Below are 20,219 nucleotides of genomic sequence, written 5' to 3' on the forward strand. Positions count from 1 at the left end.
CGCCAAACCAGGGCGGGGCTGGTAGGCGCCAGGCTGGCTGCCAGCTAAGTCGGGGGTCTATTTGCCCAACCGGTTTCTCCGGATTCCAATGTAGAGAGGATGGAAGGGCCGCATTCCCCAGCTGGGGGAGGTACATCAGGCCCCTTCCATCTAGGGGGGAAGATGGACCCCAACACAAAACTGCATATAAGCTGGAAGTTAAGAATAAACTTGGCTGCAGTCTTGAGTTTCAACCTTATGGCTGCAGACCTCCCCTACCCCATCTTTGTCTCTTGTCTTTTTTCTCTTGCCTTATTTTTCCTTTTCCTTAATCCTCGCCGCCCCTCAGTCCGGATTCCCATTTCACTGCTGGCTGGCTCGGCAGGTGTGGCGCCTGGAACAGGGACCTGAAAGCCTGGGATGATGGCAGAGGACCCTTGCTCAGGTAAGGACGTCCGATCACTTGGGAAGGAGAGCAGGAGAGAGAGAGAGTATTGTCGGGAGTAAGAAATTATGGGATAAGGGGCTGGGGATATAGCCTAGTGGCAAGGGTGCCTGCCTCGGATACACGAGGCCCTAGGTTCGATTCCTCAGCACCACATATACAGAAAACGGCCAGAAGCGGCGCTGTGGCTCAAGTGGCAGAGTGCTAGCCTTGAGCGGGAAGAAGCCAGGGACAGTGCTCAGGCCCTGAGTCCAAGGCCCGGGACTGGCCAAAAAAAAAAAAAAAAAAAAAAAAAAAAAAAAAAAAAAAGAAATTATGGGATAAAGTATAGGCTGCATGCTATAGGTGCAGGCCCCCAAAGGCATGCTTATTGCCCAGGCAGTGAAAGTTGGCCAAAGTCACTTAGAACGTTTCTTTTACTTTATTGAGGAAGCATGCCCCCAGTTCCTGGAGGAAGGAACCAATAACTTAGAAACTTAAAAAGAGAGAGAGAGAGAGAGAGAGAGAGAGAGAGAGAGAGAGAGAGAGAGAGAGAGAGAGAGAGATTCGGGAACATTATGATGCAAATGGCCCTGAGAAAACCTCAGTGGATGCTATTATTCTTTGGTATCTGGTCCGAGATTGCTTAGATTCTAGACATGAACAGATTAAATTCGATAAGTAGATTGGAGAAACTGAACAGGGACCTGATGAGTGTTGCCCAGCCCCGGGAGCGTATTCTGCTGCCCGGGAAGAGCTGAGAAAATTAACAAGACCTGAACCCACTAGGCTAGACATTAAGGAAGAAGACTCAGATGGCTCAGACACTGAGAAGAAATTATGCAATGAGCCTACTAAAGATAGATTGACTCATGTTGAGAATATGTTGAAATAAGTATAGCTCTATTGTCACAGCTTCATCCAGAACAACAAACTCCTTTATAGGGAGATACTGGTGAGCCCCCATGGACAGTCCTGGCAGACTTAAAACTCTCCTAGGTGCAGGCTGCTATCAGGGGGGAGGGACCTGAGGCTAGGGAAATGCTAACACCACTGAGGAAACTTCTCCTGACCGAGCGCTCTATTTCCATCCACCAGGACAGATTTGAAACCCCAACCAGGGTGAGTGACCATTAGCCTGGAGCTTACATTTTCCATAAATCCACAGGGCTAGGTCAAGGAGATCAGCAATTATGGGTGTTTGGAGACAACTGATCTCTAGTTTAGCTCAGCTGATTGCTCATCAAATCTAAATTGCTTCAGGAAAGCTGCTCAAGTTTGAGCCCAATCTTATATATTTGGAATATTTTGCAGGACTTACCTAACTTCTATGAGCGCTCAGGCAGATGAAGTTCTCTCTGTCTCTTTTTCTGCCTCCCTCTAAACTCTGCCTGCCTGCCTGTGACATAGGATTGGTATTGATATTTGTTTAACATCTGCTTTAAAAGACTCAAATAAAGGTTTTCTATTCTTGTTATTGATGTTAAGTTTGGAGACTCAGTTAAATTCTGCTTGTTGTAAGCTTTCTCTAGCATTGAGCACATGGTCGACAATAGGATTGGTTGGAGTGAAAGCTTGCCCATCCCCCAGGTGACAAGCATGCCAAATTCCTGGAGGCTGGGCAGGGACTTGGAGTCCTGTGGCCTTGCATTTCAAAGGTGCCTTACAATTCAAATGCTGGAAGATGAAGGTGTCTTACTGTGAGCTCACTGTCTGTGTTCATATCGTGTCTCCCATAAGCTCCCCTTGGGAGCTAAACTGGTTTCTCAAAATGTGGCTTCTCAAATGATCTGAAAATTTTGGTTTGCTGAAAAGGTTTTTTTTTTTTTGTTGTTGTTGTTGTTTACTATCTGACCACGTGGTTCTAGAATATAGGCAAAATAATATCATTTGCCACTGGAATTCCAGAAAACTTACATGGCCAATTAAAGAACAATTCTAAGTGCGCCCCAAAACATGTGCACATTGTCTGTATGTGTATGTATGTCTGTCTATGGCTATGTGTTGGTAAAATTAAAAGCAAAACAAAAAACAGGTTTTAAGCCCAAACTGATCATGTTTGGGAGCAAACAAATGTGTCTAAGAAAAACTCCAAAAGGTTTTAATATACAACATGTGATAGACGTACAATGATGTACAACTAGTGTGTTATTCTTTATGTCTATCTATGCTGAGTCAAGTGTACATCTAATCCTGACAATTCTTTGGTATAGACTAAGATTTTGCTTCTCCATTTTTTTTTCTTTTTTCACTGTGCTCTCATAAACTCTTTAAGGTCGAGGGACCAGAGTCATTTTGAAATAACTGCACAGGTGTGACTATTAACCTAAATTTTCCGGACCCAAAATTAACATTTTGCTTTATAGGATACAGGTTGACATGTGTGCTAGCTGAGTGGACCGTGGCAGTCTGTGGCTAAAGAAAGCTGCCTCCACAGTGGGCTCCCAAACTGGGAGTTGTTTGTGACTCAGAAACTGCCCTGGCTGCTACAGAGAGCAGACTTGGTTGGCCTTCAATCTGTGTGGATTTTGTGACTAGAAAGATGGTTAAAGGCCCAAGCCTTCTAAAATCTGTTTTAAAATGCCCTTAACCAGTCTGTGTAGAAATTTACAGGCAACAAGCAGGAAATGTGACAGCCTATTCAGGGAATTCTACTACAGCCTTATCCAGATGCAAGCCATCTTTCCTGCTGGCCTGCTAATTTGGGATGGAAGACGCAGCCACTTCAGATCCACTGAAGCTGAGACTTCTATTGTTATTCATTTGTTTCCTCTTTCACGTGCCAGTAAGGTAAGGATAAATAATATGGTTTGATTTAATGGCACATGGATCCCATTCAGTCTGCTGTTCTTTAAGTGTTACAGCAAAACTCTGGCAACTACTTGTTGGTCAATTTTTAGCAACTTACAGGTAAACTCTACTCCTTTTGTTCTCCTGTTGCTTTAATTGGAAATAAAAGGGGCTTTATTGGATAAGACTCCTTGGACAGTTCAAAGCCAGCCCAGGCAGAGAAAAATAAAAATCCCTCTTGGTCATATTTTGGGTCCTTATTATTTTACTAGTCAGAAATTACAGGGCTGGGGATATAGCCTAGTGGCAAGAGTGCCTGCCTCGGATACACGAGGCCCTAGGTTCGATTCCCCAGCACCACATATACAGAAAACAGCCAGAAGCAGCGCTGTGGCTCAAGTGGCAGAGTGCTAGCCTTGAGCGGGAAGAAGCCAGGGACAGTGCTCAGGCCCTGAGTCCAAGGCCCAGGACTGGCCAAAAAAAAAAAAAAAAAAAAAAAAAAAAGAAATTACAGGTTAAGACTTCTCATTTACGTACTTTGCATGATTTTCAAAAATTTCTTGGAGATATTAATTGGCTTTGCCCTTATCTTAAATTGTCCACAGCTGAATTAAAACCCTTGTTTGATCTACTAAAGGGGGACCCTGACCTTACATCTCCCAGAGAAATGAGAACTGAAGCAGCCGAAGCCTTGAGCATAGTAAATTCTGCCATTTCTTCCCAACATGTAAATTATATTGATTACTCAGCCCCTTGGGAAGCATATGTTTTAACTACAACTCATTCTCCAACAGCAGTCCTCTGGGAGAAGGGACCCCTTTTGTGGCTTTCCTTGCCTGCTACTCCTTCAAAAGTGTTAACTCCTTATTATGAATTGGCAGCCACCTTAGTCCATATGTGCCGTGTGGAATCTTGTAAGTATCTTGGACGAGATCCACAGGTTATTTATATCCCCTATACTTTACAGCAGCAAGAAGGGCTTTATATTCATTGTGATTCCTGGGCCATTGCTTGGGCCAATTTTGTGGGCACAATTTCACATCATTATCCCTCCAACAAGTTACTTCACTTTGCCTCTTCTTAAGCCTTTATATTTCCTCAGATTGTATCTCTATCTCCACTTTCTATGGCTGCCTTGGTGTTTACAGATGGATCCTCTAACGGAACGGTAGCTCTTACTATTGATGGTGAAACTAGATCTTGGGACACTGGTCTTTCTTCTGCCCAGGAAGTTGAACTTCAAGTAGTTTTAGAGGCCCTTATGCTTTTACCTACTAAAGCCTTTAATTTATATTCGGATAGTCATTATGTTATTCGAGCCCTTCAGGTCATTGAAACTGTCCCTTTTCTTGGTAAAGCTAATTCCACTATCCAAACTCTTTTTCGCCAGATACTACTTCTTCTTCACTCTCGCACCTGTCCGTGTTTTTTGGGATTTATACATGCCCATACTAAGCTTCCTGGACCATTAAGTGAGGGCAATGCTATTACGGATGAGGCTACCCAAATTTTTCTCACTCAAATTGACTGGGCAAAGCAATCACATGCTGCCCACCATCAAAACAGTCGTGCCTTACGTCAGCAATTTCATATTAGTCGTGAGGCAGCTCGTCAAATTGTAAAAACTTGTCCCAACTGTGATACCTTCCTGCCTGTGCCCTCCAATGGCATTAACCCTTGAGTCTTAGTGGCTAACCATGTTTGGCAAATGGATGTTACCCACATTCCCTCTTTTGGACAGCTCCACTTTGTCCATGTTACCATAGACACTTACTCTAATTTTATTATGGCTACTCCTCTTAGCTGGGAAGCCGGCAAACATTGTATCTCCCATGCCTTACGCTGCTTTGCTACTATGGGACTTCCTAAACAAATTAAAACTGATAATGGTCCGGGATATATTGGACGAGCTTTACAAACGTTTTGCAAATCTTACCAAATTGTTCACTCTACAGGAATTCCCTATAATCCTCATGGTCAAGGAATTGTCGAATGGGCCAACAGTTTTCTAAAACACCAAATTTCTAAATTTAAACTATACCCCTTCTCTCCTGTTAATATACTTTCTCATACTTTATTCGTACTAAATTTTTTAAATTTGGACTTCAATGGCCACTCCGTAGCACAGCGGTTCTGGGAAAAGAGAGAGCAAAGAGCTTTTGCCCAAGTTAAGTGGAACGATCCTTTAACAAGTGTTTGGCACGGGCCCAATCCGGTATTGAGATGGGGTCGAGGACATGTCTGTGTTTTTTCACAGGATGATAATGATGCCCGCTGGCTACCTGAGCATTGTGTCCGGATTGTGGAAACTCATCAGAACGGTACAAGTGCTGACCCACTGGGCTTACTTGCCAGACCCACCGATTGTGCACCCTGCGACCTGGGAGGGAGCTGAGGTGTTCGTCCATGTCAACAGATCAGTGTACGATACAGCTCCAGACCCTTTTGTCCAACACGTTAAGATGGGAGATTTTGCAGCTTCTGGCATTGGAACCCCTTTATGCTTTACAACTGACTCCAACCGTTATATTCTAGGCTGTACTGTAATGCAATCCATAAATCATAGAATTTGAATTCCTGATAATAGTCAAGTATATAATATACGAATGACTTCATTGCCTACTGGGTTTCCTGTACATGCCAATTCTACCTCGTCCTTCATGATTCCTCGCTGCATCAACTCTTCTCAAAATGTAGAGTCCACGGGAGAACTGCACCCCATAAAGTGTAGACATGATCACCCTTTTTTTTTTCTGTCGAAGTGTTTTATTTCTTTTTTTTTTTTTCAAATTTTTATTATCAAACTGATGTACAGAAAGGTTACAGTTTCATACGTTAGGCACTGGATACATTTCTTGTACAGTTTGTTACCTTGCCCCTCATACCCCCCTCCCTCCTCCCCCTTTCCCTCCCCCCCCCCGGAGGTGTTCAGTTCACTTACACCAAACAGTTTTGCAAGTATTGCTTTTGTAGTTGTTTGTCTTTTTTTACCCTGTGTCTCTCAAATTTGGTATTCCCTTTCAATTTCCTACTTCCAATACCAGTATACTCGGTTTCCAATATACTCAGATAAGATTACAGAGATAGTGTAGGTACAACTACAGGAAGGTGATACAAGAACATCATCAATAATAGAAGCTACAGATACACATAGGACGTTGAAAGTAGTTACAACTGTTTCCATAACATGGAGTTCATTTCACTTAGCATCATCTTATGTGTTCATAAGGGTATAGCTATTGGGCCTTGTGATGCTCTGCTATGGCTTGCCTAAACCTGTACTAATTATTCCCAATAAGGGAGACCATAGAGTCCATGTTTCTTTGGGTCTGTCTCACTTCACTTAGTATAATTTTTCCAAGTCCTTCCATTTCCTTACTAATGGGACAATGTTATTCTTTCTGATAGAGGCATAAAATTCCATTGTGTATATGTACCACATTTTCCTGATCCATTCGTCTACTGAGGGGCATCTGGGCTGGTTCCAGATTCTCGCTATGACAAATTGTGCTGCAATGAACATTGTTGTGCTGGTGGCATTACTGTGATTTTGTTTGTGGGCTTTTGGATAGACACCCAAAAGTGGGGCTGCTGGGTCATAGGGGAGTTCTATATTTAGCCTTCTGAGGAATCTCCATACTGCTTTCCAGAGTGGCTGAACCAGTTTACATTCCCACCAACATCCCCTCCAACAATTGTTATTGTTAGTTTTCTTGATATATGACATTCTTACTGGGGTGAGATGGAATCTCAATGTTGTTTTGATTTGCATTTCTTTTATGGCCAGTGATGTAGAGCATTTTTTCATATGTCTCTTGGCCATTCTCATTTCCTCATCAGAGAAGTCTCTTTGTAAGTCTTTAGCCCACTTGATGAGGGGGCTATTGGTTCTTTGCGGTTTTGTTTTGGAAAAAGGCAATTTTTTTTAGTTCTGCATATATTTTAGAGATGAGGCCTTTGTCTGTTGAATGTCCTGTAAAGATCTTCTCCCAGTCTGTGGGCTTTCTGTTTATGATCACCCTTTTATAACCAATATTTCAGGAACTAATTCTTAGCTGATAGACTGGTCCGGAGCGAATCTCACCAACAAGTACAACCCAGGTCTGTGGTGGATGAATGGACACCCTCAACATCATGTCTGGATGCTAGTGGCTGCCATAAATAATATCTCCTGGCCCACTTCTACTTCTTTAAAAAAAATATTATGAGTTGTGTAACACCCCCTTATGCTATTATGTATGGACCTTTTAATATTTCAATAGGAGCCATGTATTTCAATGTTACTTGCACTAACTGTTCTTTTCCAAATTGCTTGTATAGTGGTCTTACTGATTCTGTAATTATTATTAAGCAACCACCATTTGTTATGCTTCCTGTAAACTTATCTGAAGCTTGGTATGAAGAAACAGGTATTCAAGTGTTAAAACATTTAAAAGAGCTTATGTGCCCTAGACGATTTGTAGGGCTATTAATAGCAGGCATTGTAGCCTTTATTTCCTTAGCTGCCTCTGCTGGGGCAGCTACTGTGGCTTTAACACAAAGTGTGCAGACAGCTAACTATGTTAATCAGCTTGCTCATAATACCACGCAAGCCCTGCACTTTCAAGGCAGGATTGATGATAAGGTAGAACAAAAATTCGAAGCATTGTATGAGTCTGTGTTGTCACTGGGAGAACAAATTCGTGCCTTACAAACTTTGCAATGGGTGGGTTGTCATGCTGGGTTTGACTTTATTTGTGTGACCCTCCATAAGTATAATGGGTCAAGCTGTCCTTGGGAACAAGTTGTAGCACATCTAAATGGTATTTGGCACCATAATAACTTGTCCTTAGATCTCTTTCAACTCCATAGACAAATAGCCGGACTAGAACAAGCTCCGCCTTTGGACTCTAAAGTGGCAGAAACAGCAAAAGAACTGTTTGAACAACTTCAACAGTATGTCCCTTCATTAACTAATGTTAAGGGGCTGCTAATGACATTGCTCGGCCCAGGGATACTTTTGCTGATGGCTTTCCTATGCCTTACTTGCATTGCACGCATATTGCAAAACTCTTTCATGAGTTTAGCCAGCCAGCTGCATAAGATCAAGCTCCAAGTAAATGAACTTTCCCCCGAGAGGAACCGCAGCCAGAGACGAGTATGAGGCAGTACCAGCTTGACCGATCTAAGACACGGGGCTTCATCACTGCTCTGAAATTGTTCCCTAAGACGGGTAAGGCAGGCTGGGGTACCCACCCCACCTAAGACAGGTGGGTTCGCTTCTTTTAATAAAAAGACGGGGGAACTGTCGGGAGCTGAGCTAGCAGCTAAGCTCATCCTGACCTCTGGCTGTGCCGATGTCGCCAGAATGTCGGGAGCCAAACTTGCAGCTAGATTCATTCTCACCTCTGGCTGTGCTGTTATCGCTAGGATGTGCTAGATGCAAGGACCTTTGTTCACGGCCACTATCCGGAATTGCTTTGCTATTGTCCACACCTTGCTATGTCCGCTGGAGTAGATTCCTATGTTAACCTACCTTATCCTGTGTTTACTGTAATCAAGTTCGCGAACTTCAAAGCCCCTTTGTGTTCTTAAATTTTAACAACCCTATGCTATTCCCTGGTCCCAAAACTGCATATAAGCTGGAAGTTAAGAATAAACTTGGCTGCAGTCTTGAGTTTCAACCTTATGGCTGCAGACCTCCCGTACCCCATCTTTGTCTCTTGTCTTGTATTTTTCCTTTTCCTTAATCCTTGCTGCCCCTCAGTCAGGATTCCCGTTTCACTGCCGGCTGGCTCAGCAGGTTGAAGATACTGTTAAAAATTGCAAGGCCTGTCAGCTTACCAATGCCCCCAATCAACAAGTTACTAAAGGAGCTCGCCTCCGTGGGGAAAGGCCAGGCATGTTTTGGGAAGTAGATTTCACAGAAATTAAACCTGGAAAATTTGGATACAAATATTTGCTAGTTTTTGTTGACACCTTTTCAGGATGGGTTGAGGCCTATCCAACAAAGCATGAAACCGTGAATGTAGTGGCTAAGATCCTGGAAGAAATCCTACCCAGGTATGGCTTCCCATCCACCACTGGGTCGGACAATGGACAGGCCTTCGTCTCAAAAGGAAGTCAGGGAATAGCCACTGCACTGGGGACAGATTGGAAATTGCATTGTGCTTATAGACCCCAGAGTTCAGGACAGGTAGAGAGAATGAATCGGACTCTAAAAGAGACCTTAACTAAATTGGCCTTAGAGACTGGCACAGACTGGGTGTCACTCCTTCCTTTTGCTCTGCTTAGAGTAAGAAATTCTTCCTATCAGCTTTGCTTTACTCCTTTTGAAATAATGTACAGGTAACCCCTGCCCATTATCCCTAGCCTTCAGACTGAATTGCTTGCTGATTTGGATGGTACTAAATTTTTGTGTAAACTTGATTATTTGCAGCTCACGCACAAGAATATGTGGCCCCAACTTAAGGCATTATATGACTCCGCTTCTGTCCCTACTCCCCATTTATTCAGACCAGGGGATTGGGTGTTCGTCCGGAGGCATAACCCCAAATCCTTAGAACCACGGTGGAAGGGACCCTACGTGGTGCTACTGACTACTCCCACCGCCCTCAAGGTAGACAGCATCGCCACTTGGGTCCATTGCTCCCACACTAGGCCAGCTGACCCCTTTGCCCTGGACAACGACTACCGTGGTGGAACATGGGAGGTCTCCAAGCACCCAACTCAGCTGCCTCGCCTTCACCTCAAGAAAAGAAAGTTAGACTGAATATTGTTATAATTTTCTTTTTGCCTTCTTTCCTTGCTACCCTGGCTAATGTTGATGTTATTTTGGCAGCTCACTCCAAAGTGGGGTGACCCCCTTATTTTAGCAACTAGCAGGAGTCCTGTAAAGTCCCATGCAAGCAAGAAGGCATTGGTAGTTTTGTGCTTGCTCAGGAATACGGGTATAGCCATCCGACCCTTTTAGCACAGCTGACAAGTTTATTTATTTTGTTGCTGACATTTGGATCTTAAACACTATACAGCTAATGGTAAGTCTGTATAGCTGAAAGTTAATTTCCAGTTTGAAGTAATCCTGCAGTCCCTTGGTAAAGTAGACTAAGGTTATAGGTTCCTGGCTAGGTAAGGTCAACGTCCCTCAGTCAGCCTGAAGAAGCTACAGAAGATGGATGATCTTCACCCATCAGCCCCCTTTTAAAACCAAGGGATGAGAGTTTTTTTTTTTTTGTTATTACTTTGGGCCCTATTGGCCCATGCCTTATCTCTATATCATCCCCTAGACATGCAAGCCATTGAAATGGATAGAATGGAGCCATGATTGGCTCCCAAGGTACCAAAGAGAACAGGGGGAAATGAAGAGCCAGACTTTGAAGTCAGGCCCCACTTTACCACGTGAACCCCACTTTACCACGTGAACCTGAGATAAGCAGGCCCTGTGAGAAAACTCAGGACAAGCTTATTAGGGCCCAGCCGGTTGAGAACTCTAACTATTGGGTATGCTTAACTCTAACTGCCCCCAGAGTGCCTTGAGCCCTGAGCCAATCAGATTTGCACCTGTGTCCTAATCTTGCTTGCTTGAACACCTGATGGCTGTAACTTTGTTTTTTTTTTTTTTGCCAGTCCTGGGCTTGGACTCAGGGCCTGAGCACGGTCCCTGGCTTCCTTTTTTGCTCAAGGCTAGCACTCTGCCACTTGAGCCACAGCACCACTTCTGGCCGTTTTCTGTATATGTGGTGCTGGGGAATCGAACCCAGGGCTTCGTGTATACGAGGCAAGCACTCTTGCCACTAGGCCATATCCTCAGCCCCCTCCTGGCTTCTTTTTGCTCAAGGCTAGCACTCTGCCACTTGAGCCACAGCGCCACCTCTGGCTATTTTCTGTATATGTTGTGCTGGGGAATTGAACCCAGGGCCTCATTTATATGAGGCAAGCACTCTTGCCACTAGGCCACATCCCCAGCCCTGTAACTTTGTTTTTTGCCTTTATAAGCCATGTGCAATTGCAGCTCAGGTCTTCCTCCTAACCTCCTCTGTGTCGGTGGGTAGTACGAGGCCCGAGTTGCAGCCTGCCTGAATAAAGCCTTGCTTTTGCATTTCGGAATGTCTGAGTCTCTGTGGTCTTCTTGGTGGTCGTTGGACTTGGCATAACAAAGTAACCTATTGGCACAGAATTTCTTTGAAATCATTGGAAACAATTAAAATGCAAAATAACTGACCAACTTTCTTGTGATTACACGAATGTTATTAAAAAAATATTCACTTTCCATTTGGCTGAGTTGCTGTTTTGCATTGTTAATTTGCCTTAGACGCCACTAATTTTCTCTTTTGTGAGGGAGTTCAAAGTGTATCAAATTTGTTGTGTGAGTGAGGGCCAGGAAGCAAACATTTATTAGACTAAAAGAACACTCCTAGTTGTATTTTTTTTTTTCAAGTAAAAAGATGGGTTTATTGGGGAAGTAAAAAGTGAACTGACTGGCCAGGGTCGCAGCCCAGATGTGGGAGCTGGAACTGCAACCATAAAAAGCAGGCTGGCCGGGCAGGGCCACAGCCCAGACTGGCCAGGGCCACAGCCTGACTCAGGAGCTGGGACCGTGTGCCCAGGGCCACCCTCAGGGTCGGGTTGTAAAGGCAAACACCACATGGTCAAGCCTTCCACACGCAGGTGGCCAATGAGGTTACAACACTTACAGAGCATGCCAGGTCACACACAGGTGGCCAATGGGATTACAATCTGTCTCATAGTATCTGTTTGAACCAGCCTATCATTCTAGTTAGAATTGGTGCATGGATTTGGCGGGGCTCACATGATGCAGGCAGATACACCTATTCATGGCAGGGCACAGGTTTAACCTTGAATGCTCTGCAACTCAGGTTGTCAAGCAGTTTACATCATCTTATTACAGAGAAGGAGAACTTCCCTGGATAGAGGAGATCTTAGTGAAGATGGAGTCAGCTTCTTCTCACCTTAATCTGAGATATAGTCAGTCTGACACCCCTCAATAGCCAATGATGGCGCTGGCCTGATCTGACCTCCATATTACATTTCCCCCTTTTTTTCTTGTACATAAAAATCAAATCATTGATTTCTTTTTTGGAGAGCTTAATCTTGTCTGTACTGTTAAGTGACTCCACCCACAGACCACTGGGGAGAGCAAGGATGAGATGAGCCAGTCCAATGGGACTGATTCTCTTAAGCTTGCACCCAGAAAGAAACAGGTTATCTGTGAGGTCCACCCCCAGAATGGCTGCAGGTGTTCTCACCTGTTTAAGTCTCCATCCAGTTATCTAAGTAACTGACAACCTGGAGGCAGTTACCTCCCTCCCTTCTCTGAGGTCACACCCTAATCCATCTGGACACTTTCTAATACACTTGGACACACCTCCCACCCCAGGCATCACCTAGCCAGCCACGCATGCTTTCCAATTTTCTTTTTTTTTTTAATTTTTTTTATTATTAATTGAACATAAATTTTTTTTTACAAGGTGTTGTGCAAAGAGGGTGCGGTTACATAGTAGGGCAGTGTGTACATTTCTTGTGATATCTTACAACCTGTTTTTCCATCCCTTGTCTAGGTCAGGTAGACCCATATGCAATACACAATGTATCAAGCACATATACAGTGTTCACAGACTTGGTCTCTACTGTCTCTCCATCTCCCTTTGTTAACAGTCATATATCAGGGAGATCATGCCCCTTTGTTTTCTGTGTTCTAGGCTTGTCTCACTCAACATTATTTGTTCGAGTTCTGACCATTTCCCTGCGAATAACAATATTTCACCATTCCTAATCGCTATGTAGTATTCCATTGTGTATAAGTACCATATTTTTTGGATCCATTCATCTGTGGAGGGGCATCTGGGTTGTTTCCAAATTTTGGCTATTGTGAATTGTGCCGCGATAAACATGGAAGTACAAATGTCCTTTTGATATCTTGGGTTTTGCTGTTTAGGATAGATGCCTAGGAGTGGTATGGCTGGGTCATAGGGTAGGTCTATATTGAGCTTTTTGAGAAACCTCCATACTGTTCTCCAAAGTGGTTGTACTAATTTGCACTCCCACCAACAATGGAGAAGGGTTCCTCTTTCCCCACAGCCCCTCCAGCATTTGTTGTTTCCTGAGTTCAGAGTATAGGCCATTCTAACTGGGGTGAGGTGGTATCTCAGGGTTGTTTTTATTTGCATTTCCTTTACTAGCAGGGATGTTGAGCATTTCCTCATGTGTTTCTTTGCCATTTTTATATCTTCTCTTGTGAAGTCTCTCTTTAGCTCTTTTGCCCATTTCCTAATAGGTTTATTGGGCTTGGAGGGGCTTAGTTTTTTGAGTTCTCTGTAGATGACAGATATCAGGCCTTTGTCTGTTGCTGTGCTGGTAAATATCCTTTCCCATATCGTTGGCTGTCTTTCTATTTTGGTGGCTATGACCTTAGCTGTGCAGAAACTTTTTAATTTGTAGTAGTCCCATTTGTTGAGTCTTTCCCCTATTTGTTGTGCCCCTGGGACTCTATTCAGGAAGTTCCTTCCTGTGCCTATAAGTTCTAGTGTCTTTCCTACTCTGTCCTTCAGTAGTTTCCAGGATTCAGGTCTGATGTTGAGGTCCTTGATCCATTTTGAGTTGATCTTGGTGCATGGTGATAGGCTTGGGTCTACTTTGAGTTTTCTGCATATGGCTGCCCAGTTCTCCCAGCACCAGTAGTTGAAGAGGCTATTTTTATTCCATTGTACGTCTTTAGCTCCTTTGTCGAATATCAGTTGGCTGTAAGAGTGCGGTTTTATTTCTGGGTCTTCAATTCTAATCCACTGGTCTTCCGATCTGTTTTTATACCAATACCATGCTGTTTTTGTTATGATGGCCTTGTAGTAGAGCTTGAAGTCTGGTATGGTGATACCTCCTGCACTATGTTTTTTGCCTAGAATTGCTTTGGCTATTCTAGGTTTTTTGCTGTTCCATATGAATTTATGGATTGGTTTCTCTATTTCAGTGAAGAATGTGGCTGGGATTTTGATAGGTATTGCATTGAATTTGTATAACAATTTGGGCAATATGGCCATTTTCACTATATTGATTCTGCCTACCCATGAGCATGGGAGGTCTTTCCATCTCCTTGTGTCTTCTTTGATTTCCCTTATTAGATTTTTGTAGTTTTCATTGAATAGGTCCGTCACGTCCTTGGTTAAGTTGATCCCTAGGTACTTTATTCTTTTTTTGGCTACTGTAAATGGAATTGTTTCCATAATTTCCTTTTCTGTTTGTCTATTGCTGGTGTACAGAAAAGCTGCTGACTTTTGTGGATTGATTTTGTATCCTGCTACTTTGCCAAATTGGTTTATTAGACGTAGGAGTTTGGGTACTGAGTTTTTTGGGTCCTTGAGATATAAGATCATGTCGTCTGCGAATAGGGATAACTTGATTTCTTCCTTGCCGATGTGGATCCCTTTGATGTCCTCCTCTTGCCTTATTGCTATGGCTAGGGATTCCAGCACTATGTTGAACAGAAGTGGGGAGAGTGGGCATCCTTGTCTTGTTCCTGTGTTTAGGGGGAATGATTTAAGTTTCTCTCCATTTAATATGATATTAGCAGTTGGTCTGTTGTATATGGCTTTTATTGTTTTGAGGAATGTTCCATCTATTCCTGTTCTCTCCAAAGCTTTTAATAGGTATGGATGTTGTATTTTGTCGAAGGCTTTTTGGGCATCAACTGAGATAACAATGTGATTCTTGACTTTAGTTCTGTTTATGTGGTGAATTACATTGATTGATTTACGGATGTTGAACCATCCTTGTGACTGAGGGATGAAGCCTACTTGGTCATGATGTATGATATTCTTGATCACTTTCTGGATCCTGTTAGCTAATATTTTATTGAGGAGCTTTGCATCTGTGTTCATTAGTGATATTGGTCTGTAGTTCTCTTTTTTTGTTGGATCTTTGCCTGGTTTGGGGATGAGTATGATATTAGCTTCGTAGAATGAGTTTGGGATTTCTCCCTCCGTTTCTATTTCGCGGAAGAGTTTGAGGAGTATTGGAATTAGCTCCTCACTAAAGGTTTTGTAGAATTCGTTGGTGAATCCATCTGGGCCTGGGCTTTTCTTAGTAGGGAGGTTCTTGATTACCTCTTGTATCTCACCGTAAGTTATTGGTTTCTTTAGTTGATTTATTTCTTCTTGGTTCAGTTTGGGCAGTTTGTACTTCTCTAAGAATTGATCCATTTCTGTAAAATTATTGTTTTTTGCTGAGTAGAGGTTTTGGAAATAGCTCCTTATGATTGTTTGAATATTGTGTGTACTTGTTGTAATTTTTCCTGTGGAGTCCCTGATTTTACGAATATGAGTCTCTTCTCTTCTTTTTTTTGTGAGTCTTGCAAGGGGTCTGTCAATTTTGTTTATTTTCTCAAAGAACCAGCTTTTAGTCTTATTTATTTGTTGAATGGTCTTTCTATTTTCAATCAGATTTATCTCTTCTTTAATCTTTGTAATCTCTCCCCTCCTAGTCGTTTTAGATTCTGTCATTTCTTGTTTCTCCAGTTGTTTTAGTTTCATCGTGAGGATATTCACCTGCTCTGCTTCCATTCTTTTAATGTGGGTACTGAGTGCAATGATCTTGCCCCTCAGTACTGCCTTAGCTGTGTCCCATAGGTTTCTTTGTGATGTGTTTTCTTTGTCATTGTGGCTTATGAATTCGTTGATTTCATCTTTAATTTGATCTGTGGCCCAAGTGTTGGATAGCAGCGTGGGGTTTAGCCTCCAAGAGTGTGTATAGGCTCTGTGGTATCCTTTGTTGTTGAGGGTTACCTTTAATCCACTGTGATCAGATATAATACATGGGATGATGTCAATACTTTTGTATTTGCTGAGGTTCTTTGTGTGGGCTATGACGTGGTCTATTTTGGAATATGATCCATGGGCTGCTGAAAAGAAGGTGTATTGGGTCTCTGTAGGGTGGAAGGTTCTATATAGGTCTGTTAGATCCATTTGGGAAATGGTGTTATTTAGGTCCTCAGCTCCCTTACTAATCCTCTGGGTGTTGGATCTGTCTCTTGGAGAGAGAGGAGTATTAAAGTCACCCACTATGATTGTGTTTGCATCTATCTTGCTCTGTAATTCTGTGAGAATTTGCTTGACATATGTCGGGCCTCTTTTGTTCGGTGAGTATACATTTATCACCGTGATGTCTTGGTTCTGGATTTTTCCTTGTATTAATATGTAGTGTCCTTCTTTGTCTTTTTGAGTGGACTTTAAAGAGAAGTCCAGCTTGTCTGAGATCAGAATTGCTACACCTGCCGTTTTGGTGGGTGCATTTGCTTGGTAGATCTTGCTCCATCCTTTCATTCGAAGCCTGTTTTTGTCCCTTGCTGTAAGGTGGGTCTCTTGTAGACAGCAGATGTCAACTTTTTGTTTGCGGATCCATTCTGCCAGTCTGCTCCTCTTGATCGGGGAGTTTAAGCCATTTATATTTAAAGAGATCAAGGATAAGGGTGTTTTTTCTCCTTCCATTTTCTGGGCTGTTTTTTCCTGTTTTTTTTTTTTTTTTCTTCTTCTTCTTGTCTTTAGTGAGCTGGTCTTTCTGCTGGACTTTGGCTGTTGAAGTTTCTTTCTGATTCTGTCTGTGTGTCTTTTACGATCTCTGTTGGGTGGGCTTCCCCTCTTAATATTCGCTGTAGGGCTGGTTTTTTATTCACATACTTCTTTAGCTCCTCTTTGGTGTGGAAAGATCTGGTTCTCCCTTCGAATGTGAACTCCAGTTTCGCTGGATATTTGATCCGAGGTTGTAAATTGTTATTCTGAAGTACTTGGATGGTGTTCTTCCACCCACTTCGAGCTTGGTAAGTTTGTGTGGATAAGTCGGATGTTATTCGAATCCTCTTCCCATTGAAAAAAGTTTCCTTCTTCGCTTTGGCTGAATTCAGAATTTGCTCTTTAATCTTGAGGTCTGTAGTCCTGAATATTATGTGCCTTGGGGTGGTTTTCCTGGGGTCTGGCCTGCCAGGTGTCCTATAGGCTTTGGTTACCTGAATGGGGTCCCCTGTGAGATTGGGGAAGTTTTCTGCAATAACTTTATTGAGAACATGATTAAGCCCTCTGCTCTGATATTCGGCTCCTTCTTCTATTCCAATTATGCGCAGATTATATCTCTTGTCTTTGTCCATTAGTTCCTGGATTAATCTTCCCTGAAGCTTCACCTTTTCTTGGAGTGTGGTCATTTTCTGGTTGTTGTCAGCTGCTTCATCGTCCAGGCGAGAGATTCTGGATTCCATATGGTCAACTCTTTGTGTTATGGTTTCAATTGCGGAGTTTATGGATGTCAGAGAGCTATTCATGGTTGTCATATCAGCTCTGATCGTGGAAATTTCTTCCTTTAAAGAGTTGTATTTTAAATCTATTTTTTCATGCATTTCAATTCTCAGGGTGTGGAGATTTTCTTTAAAGGCGGCTTGCATTGTATCCATTTTTGCTTCCATTTCTTTAAACGAGGCTTGCATTGTATCCAGTTTTGCTTTCATTTCTTTCTTGGCTTCCTGGGTGTCCTTCCAGATTTCCGCTCTAAACTCCTGGAATTGTTTTCTGATTTCATTTCTGACGCTTTCGATCATTCCTGTTAACATGGCCTCATTTGCTTTTTTATTCTCCATCTCCTCTTCAGTAGTGCTGCTTTTTGGAGCTGGCGAGTTGGCTTGTCCTTTGATGAACTGAGTTATGTTTCTTTGTGATTTGCGCATCTGGAGCTCTGTGTAGGTCTTTCCTCCCTTCTGTGTAGGCGTGTCTATGGCAGCAGGTGCTGTCGCTGTGGCCCCGCCCACCAGTGCAGGGCACGCCTACCAGAGCAGGCGCTTTCGCTGGGGCCCCGCGCTCCTGTGCACTGTGAGTCCCCTACAACAGGCACTTTAGCGGGGTCTGCCTCCCAGAGCGAGCCCTGGGTTGTTGGGTTGTGCTTGCGCCCTCCCGCGAGTCCGTTGGGGGGGGAGGCAGTATGTGTGGGGCCCAGTGGGATCGACTGTCCGGGTGTGGCTTGGCACCCTCAGACCTCGCCTCCGCTGCGAGGAGGGGGAACGAGATCAGGCTCAGGTGACCCTGCTGGGCTGGTATTGCCCACCAGCGCCTGTGATTTTAGTTGTAAGAGTCCGCAAGGTCTAGGCGCCTCGGGTGGGGCTTGCCCTGCCGGCCGTCCCCCGGCCCCTGTTGGGAAGGGGACGGGGCCGGTTCTGCCAGTTCAGGAACCTTTGGGGGCTTGGGGCTGTTCCGCCCTTCCCCTGCTACCAATTTTCTTAATAGAGCTAGTCAAATCCAGACAACTCGGAGGAGTGGGAAGGTTACCATAGAAAGAATGTCCCTCCAAAATCTTAGTTTCCGCAGATCCAAAGTGGTCTTCAAGCAGGAATCAGCTGCGTGTGATGGAGTCCAATCTGTTTTTACCATGGTAGGGGTGCTCAGGGTGAAGATATAGATTCTTCCACATGACTGTCAGGCTGTCCTTTATCTTAACCAAAATGGAATGGGCAGGGGACATGGTGGCAGCAGGCAGCAGTGTCTCCCAGTGGCATCAATAGAATGTCATACCTTCTGCTGGGTTGCCTGCAACTTTCTGCATCAACTGGTTAAAGAAGCTTAACCTAAGGCTTGACTTTAGTGAAATCTTCTAATATTTTCCTGGTTGCTTTTTAAATACACTGGCTTTTGCTGGCTGGTGCCCCACTGAATTTCAAGACAGCTTTAGGTGATCAGTGGCCCTTAGGTAATTTTGCCAGGGCAATAACTTTAAATCAGATATTTCCAATAAGGCTAGCAAACTTTTATTAAACTTTTTTTTCATTGAATTCTGTATTTACCCATCTGAGCACTCTCTTTTATTAAACTTAAAGAACACTCCTAGTTGTATTTGTTAAATATTTTCAAAACATCCTTTCAAAATTTCTTACACTTTTATTTCCATTTTTGCTTTTCTAGGAAGCAGGAACACATTTTATCACAACAGCTTCTTTTTGTCAATTGCAAAGCCTTTTGTTAAATGTCCTCATGTTCATCAATTATAATATTTAAAAATAGCTTTCTTTGCTGGGCACAAGTAGCTCGTGCCTGTAATCCCAACTACTCAGGAAGCAAGATCTGAGGATTGTGGTTCAAAGCCAGCTTGGGTAAGAAAATCCATGAGACAACAAACTAACCCCATAAAATTCCAACAAACTACCACCAAAAAAGCCAAATGTAGAGCTGTCAGTCAATTTTTAGAGTGTTAACCTTGAGCAAAAGAAGATCAGGGACAGCACCCAGGACCTGAGTTCAAGATGCAAGGCAGGCACACACACACTCGAAAAGCTTCATTTGATATATGATTTGATCATCACAAAATTTATTCATTAGCAAGATACCACACAACAGCTTTTAAAGGATTGAGAGGGTATAATACAACCAGCTTCATAGTCTAAACTTTGAACATATTTGTCATCCCAAGAAAGAAGCCTTGGACCCATCCAATCACCCCTTAACCACTTCAGTCCCAGAAAAATATGAGTGTAATTCATAAATCAAAATAACATGCATATCAGTACTAGGACTTGAACTCAGGGTCTTCTTCTCCAAGTCTAGTGCTCTACCACTAGAACCACAGCCCCACTTCTGACTTCTTTTTTTTTTTTTGGCTAGTCCTGGGGCTTGGACTCAGGGCCTGAGCACTGTCCCTGGCTTCCTTTTGCTCAAGGCTAGCACTCTGCCACTTGAGCCACAGCGCCACTTCTGGCCATTTTCTGTATATGTGGTGCTGGGGAATTGAACCCAGAGCCTCATGTATATGAGGCAAGCACTCTTGCCACTAGGCCATATCCCCAGCCCCCACTTCTGACTTCTTGATGGTTCATTGAACATATGAGTCTCATAAATTTTCTTGCTGCCTGGGCTGGCTTTGAACTATGATCCTCAGATCTCAGACAACTGAATAGCTAGGATTGTAGATTTGAGCCACTGGCACATAACTGGGCAATCATTTGGTGGATTTTTAAAAATGTAACTATGAAGGGGCCACCCATAATACTCATATTAAAGTTTATGATTTT

General features: G+C 43.2%; 1 pseudogene; it reads left to right on the forward strand.

Annotated features, from left to right (window-relative positions):
• Nucleotides 1-8,332: 8,332 nt before the first annotated feature.
• Nucleotides 8,333-20,219, forward strand: part of LOC125360647 — a 34,944-nt pseudogene continuing 23,057 nt past the window's right edge.

The sequence above is a fragment of the Perognathus longimembris genome, chromosome 12 (assembly GCF_023159225.1).
Source record: "Perognathus longimembris pacificus isolate PPM17 chromosome 12, ASM2315922v1, whole genome shotgun sequence".
In the NCBI taxonomy this organism is placed as follows: domain Eukaryota; kingdom Metazoa; phylum Chordata; class Mammalia; order Rodentia; family Heteromyidae; genus Perognathus; species Perognathus longimembris.